The 15,261-nt window shown below is 37.0% G+C and overlaps 1 pseudogene; it reads left to right on the top strand.

Annotated features, from left to right (window-relative positions):
• LOC136162959 (phosphatidylinositol N-acetylglucosaminyltransferase subunit P pseudogene) overlaps positions 1-14,382 on the top strand; it is a 95,213-nt pseudogene extending 80,831 nt beyond the window's left edge.
• Positions 14,383-15,261: the final 879 nt, after the last annotated feature.

Genomic DNA, 15,261 nt, shown 5'->3' with positions numbered 1-15,261 from the left:
GTCACAAATTATAATGAAAACAGTAGATGCTTAGAGAATATCTTAGTGTCATTTAGTTTCATGTAAGTGAAACATTACAAAGATCATGGCATCCAGTCTCATCACTTCATGGCAATAGAGAAACAGTGGAAACAGTGGCAGACTTTTTGGGATTCCAAAATCACTGCAGGTGGTGACTGCAGCCATGAAATTAAAAGATGCTTAGTCCTTGGAAGAAAAGTTATGACCAACCTAGACAGCATATTAAAAAGCAGAGACAATACTTTGCAAACAAAGATCCATCTAGTTAAGGCTGTGGTTTCCAGTAGTCATGTATGGATATGAGAGTTGGACTATAAAGAAAGCTGAGCACCAAAGAATTGAGGCTTTTGAACTGTGGTGTTGGAGAAGACTCTTTGACAGTCGCTTGGACTGCAAGGAGATCCAACCAGTCCATCCTAAAGGAAATCAGTCCTGAATATTCTTTGGAAGGACTGATGCTGAAGCTGAAACTCCAATGCTTTGGCCACCTGATGCGAAACACTGACTCACTGGAAAAGACCCTGATGCTGGGAAAGATTGAAGGCGGGAGGAGAAAGGAATGACAGAGGATGAGATGGTTGGATGGCATCACCAACTCAATGGACATGAGTATGAGTAAACTCCAGGAGTTGGTGATGAACAGGGAGACCTGGTGTGCTGCAGTTCATGGTATCGCAAAGAGTCAAACACGACTGAGCGACTGAACTGAAGTGAAACATTATCCCATCGGCACATTAAAGAAGCCTTGCCACCAGATTCATCCTTCTATAAACCATAACTATTTGTGAAGTCCAACTCTGCAATCCCATGGACTATAATATAGCCCGCCAGGCTCCTCCATCCATAGTGATTCTCCAGGCAAGAATACTGGCATGGGTTGCCATGACCTCCTAAAGGGGATCTTCCCAACCGAGGGATCAAACCCAGGTCTTATGCATTACACGGAGAAGGTGATGGCAACCCACTCCAGTACTCTTGCCTGGGAAATCCCATGGACAGAGGAGCCTGGTGGGCTGCAGTCCATGCGGTCCCAAAGAGTCAGACATGACTGAGTGACTTCACTCTCACTTTTCACTTTCATGCATTGGAGAAGGAAATGGCAACCCACTCCAGTGTTCTTGCCTGGAGAATCCCAGGGACGGCGGAGCCTGGTGGGTTGCCGTCTATGGGGTCGCAGAGTCGGACACGACTGAAGCGACTTAGCAGCAGCAGCAGCAGCATGCATTACAGGTGGATTCTTTACCATCTGAGCCACCAGGGAAGCCATATCACAGATTAGTATATGACAATTAAATTCCCAAATGCCAACAAGCACTTAAATAAACATTTTTCTCTTTCTTTCCTAAAATGTTCTTCCTTCATGACTTCTTAGACACAGATGTTTTTGTTAGACATGGAAGGAAACGCAACAGGTAAAGAAATAGAAAACAGATTAAGAAATATTCTTGCATTCACTTAAACACTCCTGTGTGTCAAAAACTCTTGAAGGTTAGTGAAAATGAGGAAAATACAATTTGTCCCAACAATCTGTGAAGATTTCATATTCATTTATTTCTCTTCATCTAGAATGTGTTTTTACCCAAGATCAAGATTAGAAAGAAAGTATAAAAATAGCTACTAACACATATTGAGTACTTAGCACATTTTAGGCACTAGGATAGATATTTTATCATGTAATCATTGGAAAAACTTCATGAAATAGGTGTAGTTTACTAATTCTGTTTTACAGGCAACTCCACTGTTGATAGAAAAACTTGTAGAAAATATAACAAACTTTTGCTTTTTCCAATAAATATGTTTTTCTGGAATGTTTATATTATAGGCAAGTATGATAATAAAGAGCTTTGTCAATCACTTTAATACAATTTAATATAATTTAATATACTTTAATACACTTTAATATAAATTTATCAGAATATAATTCACCTTTATTTAAATATACCTCTTATAGTATGATTATGAAATATTATGTTTCTTTCTTCAATGTTAAGTATCATCAAATCTTGAAGCATCTCTATTGAATAGTGTTTCAATGATGAATATAAAGGTGAAAAGAGTACAATAATCAATTTTAGGGTTTTAAAGTATTAAAGGAGTCTAATTTGAAGAAAATTTGGGGGAGGAAATGCTAAGCAAGTGTTTTACTTACCACCCTCAACAAAGACACGTTAGCTACTAAAAGAGGAAGAAGAAAGAAAGTTGGAAGACAAAAATAGACATTGGTGTACATAGTGGTATACAATGCGCCCTTATTTAGGCCTGGATTGTGAGTGAGATGGGAACTCTTAAATTTGGACACCCAAGAGTAGAAAACTGTGTGACTGGAGATCTTCAAGAAAATCCACTCATGTTCCCCTACCCCAACCAAAATGGCATGGGCAAAGAAAAATAAAGATAAATGAAATGTAACAGAAGTAGAGGAGTTTTGATGGCCATGAGCCTAAAATCCCAAGAAAAGCACAAGAGATCTGCTTGACCTGACCCCTGCCTTTAAGTATATAAGAATGTTAACACAGAGAAAGTTAGCAAGCAGGACAGGCATTACAGATTGACACTAAATTGGTTGGCCATCCATGCAAATGTAGAGATGGACACTGAAAAGTGATGACCATGACTGGACTGCACATGTCAGAAAGAGGAAGGAAAGGCCCCAAGAGGATATCTCTCCCCCCACTGACAGTACAGCAACAGGTAACTCCAAGCACCTGCAAAACAACTGCAAGGCCTGAGAGGTAGGTGAACAGGTTCCGTAAATCCTGAAGTGACAGTTTTAAATCTTAAATGACTGATCACCAACTTTGCTGTAGTTTCCACCCCAAAAGACTAAGAAATCATTATTGTGGAGTGACTATCTACCTGGATAAGAGCAGACCAATTTTTCTAGTATTGAGAGCAAGAAATTCAGAATATAAATTAAGCTCAGCTATGGGGGGAAAAGTCTTAAATTTTCCATGCTAGATTTTGACATCTACCAAGCCCACAGCAGGCCATAAGAGACATAAAAGAGCTGAAATTGCCTAATTCCATATCTGTCCATTTCCACCACCACATCTTCCACTATTGGATCAGTCATCAACAACTTCTCTACGTTATCTATCACAGGGGTCTGGAGTTCTACAAACCCTGGGTTTTTTGAAATTTGTTGTAAATACATCACAGCCTAAGTGGGAGGGAAAAGGGAGAAACCAAAACTTTCCTTTGCAACTTTCCAATTTTCTTTTCCTACAGTACTTTTAATTGTTCAACAAAGAATCACTACTAGCCCTTTCCTGAGTCTCTTACCAGGGAATTTACTAGCCAATTCATCAGATCCTACCTTACGTTCCTCTGTTCTATAGTTTCTTTGCTAGAAGCAGTAAGAACTGGAATTTCAGGGTCAAATAGCTTTACTTGGCCAAAGTTTTCATCCCCATTAAGTCATAAGGAAAAATTTCAAATAATACTTTTCCTTAAATATTATCATTACCTATATTATCTGAATACAGGTGTAAATACATGAAACCACCAGGAGAAATATTTCTCCTTTATCGTCTTTCCTGTTACCTTCTCTTGATTTACTACTCATCTTCCATTATTTTTAGTTTTCCTAAGTCAGCTTATTTCCCTCCATAGGGTACAATTTAACAGCTTGTTTGATCCGTTTTTCTACCCTGCTCATATATCAATGCCTTCTTTTTCCGGTCAGCAAATCTTTTGCCAAGCTTGTTCTTCCCACTCTTCATTAGATGTACTTTCTCTTTTGCCAGGAGCATTAGTTTAGTACCATGCATCATGGTCCAGAAAACTAAATTCTGTTCAACACCATCTACAGAGCCAGCTGTTCTCTTCTCAGCTCCTTCTTTATCTTCCAAAGTCCTGACCTTCAATTAGAAGAAATAAAACCACCACCTGTGTTCCCAAGATTTGCAATTTCCTACCCAGATTTCTAAACATATATACAATCCAGTTTTTTTTTCTCCTTTCATACTTTCAGCAGTTCTAATTAAAAATTGGACTGGTGTGTAAATATCAAATGTTAAATGACTTCTGATGGACTAATCAATAATATTTTATTGTCATTTAGTCCTCAGTATCAATGAATTTTAACATATGGGGTCGCAGAGTCAGACATGACTAAGCAACTGAACTGAGCTGAATCTTTATAATCCACTTTACTTTCTAAAGAGAATCATTCAGTTATAAGAAATATATGCAATATAACATTCAAATTAAAAAATACATATACAAATATCTTACAATTATATTCCTGATTAGTTCAGAGGAACAAATTTTTCAATGTTTTAGAAGTTTTAAGGTGTGTTTTTTTAAACACATCCAAGACTAAATCTTCAACACTGTTCTCTTCTAATCAGTGACTACCTCTTATGTTCACTAACTGCATGCCTTTATTCAATCTATGAATTTCTACACAGTTGAGGTGAAAGGTCCCATGAAAGATGAAAAGCAACAAGCTTAACTTGACTGTTACTGAGTTAAGCTGAGGATAGGGACTGTAATTCTGTTTTACCTTTTAAGGAAGACCAAAGTCTTTTTCTACAAATTGAATATGTATTGGCCATGGGGGGAACAAATGTGAATTTTGCAAAGTTAAAAAATGATTAAAATCATCTTCCACACATGTTTTTATATTTTTGGTACTCTTGTTTTGACACAGAACCATGCGATTTAAAACGTCAAGTTAAATAGTAGGTTAGAACTCTTGGGAAGTTTCACTGCTTACACTTGTTATTGTATTAGTATATCCTAAATTCCTGAAAGCCCACGGGAAAAACTTTTATTAATAAGACACTTCCACGGAATTTAACATGTTCTCCTACATACAGTAGTTGTTTTCTCAACCCATTCTGAGTTAGCACCATCCCTTTATCCCTTAAGGTTTAAATACCAAACTCAAACTCTTTAATCCCAGGGTTTCCTGATAAAATACAAGGCACAGAGTTAAATTTGAATTTCAGAGAAACATTTAGTGGAAATACACCTCAACTGCCCAGGACACTTGTTGTTCAGTCACTAAGTCATGTCCAACTCTTTGCGATGCCACGGACTGCAGCACACCAGGCTTCCCTGTCCTTCACTATCCTTCAATTGCCCAGGACATAGTCATACTGAAGAGTATTTATCTGAAATTCTAAGTTAATTTAGTACCTTGAATTTTTATTTACAAAATCTGGCAACACAACAGCCCTGAACTATGGGAATTATTTCCAAAGGCTCATTTTCATATGATCAGTTGCAAGTCAGTGTCATCCTGGGCTCATAGCATCCATGAATTCAGATGAGGTATGGCATAGCTTGTTGCTTCCTTGTTGCTCTGTAAGCATCCATAGATTTTTGGATGTGTGAGTTCTAACCTTATAACCAGACTGGAATAAAGGTTTTATCTTCCTGAAAATGGTCCTATGTCTGTATCTCCCTCTTCCTATCCCTCCAGCCTCCCCTTCTCACTGGAGCTCCCCTTGATTCTTAATAGAGCCACTCCAATGTTCTGAGGACCACATCTGATTGTTCTCTGGGTTATACATGACAATAACCTGAGAAGCTTTGAAAATGTGATAGCTAGCCTCCATCCCAGAGTATTTAAATGAAAGCTAACCTTCATCCCAGAGTATTTAAAGAAAAATCTCTAAGAAAGAATGCTACCACAGTTGGTATTTGTTACTCACAGATGATTTTAGCATGTAGCCAGGTAGAGACTTTTGCTACAGAAAGGAGTAGTGATAGTCAAATTCAGATACAAACTCAAATCATGTCAAAAAGCTTTTTAAACATTCCCACAATCCAGACTTATTATATTAGAATATCTAGGGGCAAGACAAAAAGCATGATTTTTTTTTTTAAACTCCCCCAGGTGAATCCAACTTCAGCTAAGAATCAATGCCTCGTAGGTAAGTAATGTTTCCACTAAACTTTAAATCTCTCATACCACCCCCCACAGATATCTTTTTTCTACTCTTTTATTCAGACAGTATAGACCTTAGCTCATTCTTAATCGCCATTCTCCCCAACCCCCCCAAAATTATTAGAGTGTCATTTCTATTAGTTGCAGACTTTACTAAAGGTTTAGAGTTTTACATGAGACACACAAAAATTTTAATATTAGACAAAATTTTTGGTTACTCTAACATCTCTCTTATTTAATTTGCCCTTACTAAAGATACCTTGACCCAAATTCACCCACATTTTTATGTAGGTCAGTTTAGACCTCCTCCACAATGTCTGCCTATACAGAAAGAATCTTTGAAGTTTAATTTTTTTTTCCTCTGTCTTCCCACCAGTCTCTAAGCATAAAAGACCACTACACACACACACACACACACACACACACACACACACCATAAACAATGGTATCAACACCCCTGTTGCCAACACTCCACGCACACCTAACCCTAAGAAGTCTGAGATGTGAATCAACTTGAACTTTAAGTGACATCTTTTTCAAACAGATACATAAATTACTGTTGTGGGAATGAATGTAACTATAAAGTGTGGTGATGATAATCCTCCATTGAATTCTCTCATTTCAAGACAGATTTTTAACTTTTACAAACACTTGGTTCCAAAAAATTAAAGGATATACATATTCAGATTATGTAGGGAGTAAACATCTGTAAAGCAAAATTTAGAGAAGTGCTCAATAAGCAGCAATTGAAAATAGAAATTTTCAACTATTCCCACCAACTTATTTCTGAATCACTCAATTTAAGTCTATTATTTAATATTTATTTAACATAAATAGATATTTAATAGATATTTATCCTTTCACTATTGTTTGCTTGCTATTTTAATATCATATATACATTGGTTTTGCCTTCTCAAGTGCCACAAATTGACCCCTTCTTTTTCATCATCCCAATTTCGCATTCATTCTCAAATTAGACATAAGTAATTAGGAAGCAAACACAAATTGTTTTTAAGCTGAGTAAATGCTTCATTGGTATAACTTTGGGGCAGAAAAGCTGAGTTTTCACATTAAATTTTGAAAAAGGATTTTATTATTTAATGAGATCACAGTAATAGCTACAAATTACACTCAACCATTAATTACCCTGCCTAACAACCACACAAACCTCCATGGCATACAGTGTTTAGTTTCATAAACCCACATCTGCTGGTGTGTGGCTTGTGCAGGCTGGGACTCAGTGGGATTTGCTTTAGGTTGCAGGTTGTGTTCAGATGTGCTCCAGCAGCAACTGTCCAAGGCAAATTCCTCTCATAAAGAAATACAGGAGCATAAAAGGAAGCTCAACTGAAATTCCAAGCTTTTTACATACTACATTCATCAACGTGCCATCGGCAAAACCATATCACAGAGTCAAGTCCAAAATCAAGAAAACAAGGAAGTATATACTACTCATCATAAAGTTCTAATAGATATTAGTACTACTGTAAATGGTTCAAATTTACCACACTACCCTAGATATATTCACTTTGGAACATAGGTGATACATTAATATTTTTCCCTATATATATTAAAGATCATAATTAAGAGACATACACACCCCAATGTTCATTGCAGCACTATTTACAATAGTCAGGACATGGAAGAAACCTAGATGTTCATCAAGACATGAATGGATAAAGAATTTCTGGTACATATACACAATTGAGTATTACTCAGCCATAAAAAGGAATGAATGTGTCGGCTGAACTGAGGTGGATGAACCCAGAGCCTGTTATAGAATGAAGTAAGTCAGAAAAACAAATATCATATTAATGCATATACACGGAATCTAGAAAGATGGTACTGATGAACCTATCTGCAGGGCAGGAATAGAGATGCATAGAGAACAGATTTGTGGACACAGTGGGGGAAGAAGAGCGTGGGACGAATTGAGAAAGGAACACTGAAACATACACATCATCACATGTGAAATAGAGAGCCTATGAGAAGTTGCTCTGTAACACAGGGAACCCAAACTGTGCTCTGTGACAACCTCAAGGAGTGGATGGGGGTGGGTAGGAGGGAGGTCCAAGAGGGAGAGGAAATATGTATACTTAACGGCTGATTCAGCTGTACGGCAGAAACCAACACAACATTGTAAATCAATTATCCTCCAATTAAAAATAAATTAAAAAATAAAAGCCCAATGGGAAACCTCAAGTTTTTCTTCTCTCTCTCACCTTTTATTCTCCCTCCAAAATGGAAGAAGATCTCAAATACAAAAGGCACTAGAGTATGGTACTAAATAGTATGGGCTCTGGTGTCAGCTCAACTATTTCTATAAACAGGTATAGAGACACCTACATCACAGGGTTGCCAGGATTAGATGAAATAATCCATGTAAAGCACTTAGAACACTACTAGCAAAACAGCAAATATTCACGAGTTAGCTACCTAATGGGAGGAAAAAGACTTGGGTTAAAGTTAAATATTTTCACCTTCCCCCACTTTATCCTTTGGGGCATCTTTCTTCCAAGTTAATGCGTATCCTCTTTCTTCCTACATGAGTACTCTGATAAAACTGACTCCATCCCAAAGGAAGCTCTATTCCTGTAAAGCACCCCCTGGGGAAAGGAAGTTGGTTCAGGCCTAAGAAGCTAGAGCTCTTGTCATTCCTTTCTTTTTCTGAGTAGACACATCCTTTTTCTGAGTAGACACATATTCTCCCAGTAATTTTTGCATAGAATAAGAGCCATAATTTGGGCCAAAAATTCTACTGAACATTTTGCATGTATTATCTTATTCGATGCTCCCAAATATACCAGTATATGGATTACCTTTTCACTACATACAAATTAAGAAAGTTTAACTTCCCCAAGGATTAACAGCTAGCAAGTGAGTGGCCAGAACTCTTCAACTCCAGAGCCTCTTTGAAATAGTAACTTTAGGAGTTCTTCAAAATTCTTAGAATATGACATCTCATATATATTCTGAAAATAAGTACAAAATAGGTATGAGATAGTACTTCATATATAATCTGAGTATGAAGAAAAAATATCACTTTGGTGGTTCATCAGCTGATCCTTTTTCATACTTACTGAGGAGAACAAGGGTTGAAGTTCTCTTTCAGATTCCAGAACTTACCCAAAGGAAATTCAATCAGGCGATCTAATTGCTTTCCAGCTGAATCTTGCTTAGGGGTTCCACTATAATAGAACGTTTGCAAACCCTTAATGTAATCAAATTCCACATTTTACAGAGGAAACTAGTAAGACCAAGATATGTACTAACCCAACTAGTATCACTCAGCTGGACATGACTGGGTGACTGAACTGAAACTGGTAGTAAACTTGAGATTAAAATTTGGTTCTTATATTTAGGATCAGTACTCAATTATAATGAGATACTTCATTTTGAGAAGATTATGCACTACACACCCCCCGCCAAAACAAAGTCCTCATTCTTTCAGCAAACAGCTCACACTAGGAACACTGTTTTCGTCACCTCATCTGAGTGTCTTCCTAGCTGACTTTTGCCCTTGAGAATGTGTCCAAGATAGTGACATCCACAGCGACCTTGAGAGGCCACACTGATGTGCACAGTGCGAGGTGATGAGGGCCTTGCTGCTGCTACTGCTAAGTCACTTCAGTCGTGTCCCACTCTGTGCGACTCCATCCCTGGGATTCTCCAGGCTAGAACACTGGGGTGGGTTGCCATTTCCTTCTTCAATGCATAAAAGTGAAAAGTGAAAGTGAAGTCGCTCAGTCATGTCTGACTCTTCGCGACCCCATGGACTGCAGCGTACCAGGCTCCTCCGTCCATTTGATTTTCCAGGCAAGAGTACTGGAGTGGGGTGCCATTGCCTTCCCCGGATGAGGGCCTTAACCATGTACGATATAATTTAAGTGACGCCCCCTGGAAGTGTGCAGCATGGTGATCCAGATGACAACCCACTCATTTGATAAAAATTCAGATCACAGAAAACAAATGCCCTGTTATTCACACCCATCCATTCCATGAAATTTTTATCCTCTTTAGAAAAGGGGACAATGCTTTTTCCTGAAGCATTTTGCACACTACAATAAGCCTCCATACAAAATCTGAAAATATCTAGTTACCAAAAAGTGCAGGATAATGGCTTTAGCTCCTGTTATCTGCTTTGGCTAGAGAGTGGATGGAGGTTCTAAGCATCTGTCACAGATAATGGCGATTTCACATTAGCTCTGCTAAGATGCTCATAACATTCATCCAGTTTCAAAAGATGACAACATAAGGTTATTCTCAGGTTTATATTTTGTATTTTTATCTATTCATAGGGTCTTCCAGCTATATTAGTGATATTATGTCTGTACTTGAAACAGAAGACTATCATCTTAAAATAGACTATAGTATTGCCCCTTTTTAAAAAATACAAGTGCATTTTCTCTTAAAGACCATGACTTACAATAATAAGTTATCAATATGCAATTACTTCAGTTACCTTGGAACATATTGACATTTGTTTATTTAAAGATATTGTAGCATATTTGTATTCATTGAGGTAACCTGTGAATATGATTAAACATGGATGCCCATCTTATACTAAGGGATAAAATAAAAATTGTAATCAAAGCTTTTGCACCACTAAAAATAGATCATATTAAATTGAGAAAATTGCATTATGGCTTATTTCAAACACAATTGCAAATGATTACAAGGAAACAAAATCGCGACTTGGATAACTGCTATGCGAGAACATTCATTCTACACTATAATGGGACATTGGAGCTAGATTAACAGGGCAAGTGCTTCAATTAAAGCATCATTGACTGTTCAAGAGTGACCATCCATTTATCTCCATTATGGTAGATGGATGCACAGAGATGGTCAAGTAGTGTCAAAGGTAGATTAATTGGAGATGATGCCATGGACTAAAATGTTTTAATATTTACAAGAATTCATTTGGTTGAAGGTTGGAAATAAGGCTTAAAGATTCATATATATATCAGGATTTTCTTTTTTAATGCTCTAACTCATATAGCAGTCTACTGAGTTAGGTGATCAATTAATATTCAGAGATCTATATCTGGGAAGCAAAAAAAAAGTTGATATTAAAATACACAAAAAATGCTATTAAAATTTTTATTTTAATGTAACTTGAAATTTTTTATACCTTAAAACACTTTGAAAATGTCACCAGAAACACAATATCACTCATTAAAAGTAAAAACTTTCTCTTACAAGAGGTTCTAATTAGTGGCCCTCCTGGAATTTAAGAACAAAGTTCTGTTTTTATTTTATGCCACCCACAACGTTGTCTTCCCTCAGAATTATTGTTCTTTATCACAAGTTTGTTAGGGATCCCTTGTTCACAAACACCAATCCTTCTAGCAGGGTTTCCTACACTAGCAATAATTAAGATGCTTCACTGATCAAAGAAGATATTTTTCAGAGAAACCATAAAGTTGCTTTGCTACAGAGATGAAATATTATGTTTCATCTTCATTAATAGTCTGAAAAGCATTCATATATGATACTCTTTCCAAGTGATACTTTTCACTCTAGGGTAACAGTAAAAGAAGTTATACGTTAGCATGTGAGTTCTACTCAACTTTCACCATCAGATAACCCATCTACTCTAAAATTCTCAACTTTACTATGAATGATTCAAACTCATAGGAATAAATTTAGTTGCTATCTCCTTCTCCAATCATTTTTTCCTTTTATCAGTGTTTTGATTAGAAATTATTTTGTGAAAAAAATTTAAGTGCATAAATCAGAGTGTATGTGAAGTAACATTTCATTCTTTTTTTTTTTTTTTAAGATTATGCCTTTTTTATTTCAAGGGAACAGAAATGAAATACACCAACTGCAGTGTAACTTCTGCTCATGCATCAGAGTATCCCTGAGGAGGATGGAGGATCAAAGTGTGATCTCAGAGCCCTCCTTCACTGGGTCATTTAATGGCATCTCTATGTGGTAGATGATGTGAACTGGTATTCTTCATTTCTGTTCCTTTCTCTTGGCTGGAGATGTGGCAACTGCACTTCCCTCATTCTCTTCAAGCTACTTTCTCAGTGTAAGTTAGGATATGTGAAATTTGGAGGGGAGAAATGAGACAAGAGTTCTCTGCCTTCCCCCTTCCACTCTTTTTATCAGGAAGCAAATGTTTAGAAATGGATTTTTCTGTTCATTTCACCAATATCCCTTCTCCTTTACAGGAGATAGAAGCTATTGTAGTTGCAGCACTTCCCACCAGTGCTGGCCTCCAAACCCTGGATTGCAGCCACAGAATGTGTCTGGAAACCACAATACAAGTGCAGGTCTTAAAGGTAAAAGTTCTCCTAGGAGCTCATTCCTGGAACGTAGTGTCTACTTTTTGTCAACATCTAGTTCTCTGTATTAAATCACTTCCTACTTAAGATGATGCATCATTTCTTCACTGATCCCTCATTGATGCACTGTCAATTCTTTCAAAGAGCAAAAGCATCTTAAAGAGGACTCAGCTTGCAGCACATTTTCTCCTTCAGAAAAAATATGTGTATATGTGTATCAAAAGTTTACTTATACACAATGCATTTATACGTATACAAAACTTTAAATATATACATTATAAATTACAGACAGGATGGAAGGGGTGATGATTATGCAGGGTCAACTTTTCTGTATCTTTCAGAAGGAGAAAAGAAAATTAGAGGTTTGAACAGTAAGTAAAAAGGGAGCAATAGTGAGTGCTTAATTTTAAAAAGTCCTAAAGTGTTACTATATTACTATTTATAGCCTGTTTTAACTTCTTTCTTCCTAAGAGTTGAAAGTACTTATATCTATATTAATACAGTTTTGTTTCCCCACAGCTTTATTAAAAGCAAAGGCAAAACATTACATTCATCAAAACTGAGCAAATGACTTACCTAAAGGCAAAGTCAAACAGGTGCCACCCCCTACTCTCATCCCAGAGCTCAGCATTGAGCCAGGGGAAGGAAGCCTTGGTTTATAAACCAGCCCTAACCTCTGCCTTGCTCTTATCCAGTCCTTGCACCAAGTACCTAGTGATCACATCAACATCGATGTCCACATTCCCCACACACTCATACTACCAAAAGCTAGAAAGTATTTAAGATTATTTTAAGAATTTCTTTAGGAAGGTGATGATCCAGAAAAGAGTTTAAAATAAGCAATATTCTGATTTTCTTCCCTGTAAGAAAGTCTGCTCCCCAAAGGTAGTACTACTAGCAAACTTAAGGAAATAAAAGCTAAAATAAACTTTCTTATCATTAATTTGAAATCTAGTTCTCCAACTTGATGCTAGAAAGGTTGGAGATTTAAAACTCTTCAGGCTGGATTTCATTTATTCCCTGAAGATCCATCTCAGCCTCTGTGTGTCTCTGAATTTCTGCCTCTTTTTGCATCTCAGTTTCTTTATCCTTGACATCTCTCCACCACTGCTTTTCAGCTCTTCTCCCCAACTCTGAGTACACTTTCTTCCTTTCCCTCTCCCACTTAATTTCTTCTTTATTAAATAGCCATTGTATAAAACTGAAATTGCTATTTCTTGTTGTTGTTTTAGTCTCTAAAAGCAGAGGATTGAACAGTTTTATAATTTTTCTAAAAACACTGAATTTTCTGTTTATCAGTAACTCTCAATTAAAAAAAAATCCCAGCATTTCTCAAACTTGTTGCTTGTAAATGAAATATGGTACTCATATTGTGACCTTACATCTACTTGGCATCACCCCTAGCTTTAAAGGACTTTTTTTTAAAAAGTAATTCTTACATTTAGAATATGAAAATTATATTTTGTATTGGCAGTAAGATTTCTTAACAACTGATTTTTTTATTCCTCCTTTTGTATTTCTGCAGTGTATATTCTAAAGGGAGAAAACTTACAAATTTATAAATAAATATCAATTGATTAAAATTCCAGCTTCTCAATATAAGGATAATTTAACACACATAAGCATAAAACTTTCAAATTTTAGGGTAACATCGGTATTGTTTAAATAGATGCATTTTTCCTTGTGAAAGGACAGATGTACTCATGAATAAATTGCATCCACATTATATTAACACGGCTTTGTTTGCAACCCAGCCAGTTTCATAAGAACTAGACAATAGAAAACAAAACCAGAAAATGTTTTGTAGGAAGAACAGTGGCTGTTCTGAAAAGTCTAGCCTTATCTCTTCCTTGCGTCCATCGGAGGCTTTAACTCACCTTTTATTGCTCTATAATTACTTTGATCTGCTGGGTTTTATAAAATTAAACACTTTTAAATAGCCATGCCATATTCCTTTCAGTTTAATTTCAGCCTATACCGGTCAAATTCCGTCTCCTTTTTTATCACGCAGTGCTTGCTATGGAACATGCTCAGATTCGACCTGGCAGAGTTAATTGCCAGCCAATGCAGCTGCGCCTGAACCTTATCAGTGAAAGAGCACTCTCTAGCAAAAAGAGCCCCAACTGGGTGTCTGGGTGGTCAAGTTCCTATTCTGAACGACCTTGAACAAGCGCACCAGCTCTGTTCTGACTTTCCTCACCTGGTAAACAAGAATTTTGGCTTGAAGCATACAGGACTCCTTGAAGCAAAACAGTCTTATTTTTCCAACACTGATTTTCCAAATATCTGGTATAGTACTCCAAACTGGAATGACACACCCCATACAGGTGAAAGTGGCTGTTGTAACAAGTATAACCCAGATAAGTCAACATTTACGGAAGAAACAAACATGATCCAACTATGGCTTTTGATACCATGAAAAATAATCAGGAAATTTCCTACACTTGAGGACGGTGAATCAAGTTAAGATTACAAGCCATTATGTACATAAAGTAAGAGTCCAAAAGACAGATTAGCAAGCACAGATCACAGGAGACAAAATGGCATGAAATGGTGTTGAGAAGAAGCGTGAAATGTAGGAAGATTTAATCAGGAATGATTTCCTGGCAGTGTCTTATGTTCTGAGTGAATCATTGGAAGTAGGGTTTTTTAACTAGGACAGTGGACTAGGAAAGGGAGGTAAAGTATTTGGAGCTCATGAGGAACGTGTGAAGGTACTGAAGCATTGGGCAAATATTTAAAAAGCTACAGTGGGAGTCAATTACACATCAGGTTTTCTTCTCCTGCAGAAACATATCCTTCAGCACACGTGAAGCAAGGTAGCTATAAACACATCTGTCTCACTTACGCTGAGATCACAGCAGCAGGAGACAACAGCTGACTGCAGTGCCCCTGCTGCTTAGATTCTCAGGCTCACTACAGCTGCAGATTTATCCTCTCATGATATTAGACTTCATGATCCAACATCTCCCAGACACTTCTCCAGAACTTATCAGGCAGTATTAATTAGACCATGTCCCCAGTTACTATTAACTTCATGTTATG

Source organism: Muntiacus reevesi, chromosome 3 (assembly GCF_963930625.1).
Source record: "Muntiacus reevesi chromosome 3, mMunRee1.1, whole genome shotgun sequence".
Classification (NCBI taxonomy): Eukaryota; Metazoa; Chordata; class Mammalia; order Artiodactyla; family Cervidae; genus Muntiacus; species Muntiacus reevesi.
Note: the sequence above shows the minus strand (reverse complement) of the source record. Positions and strands in the feature narration are given on the sequence as shown.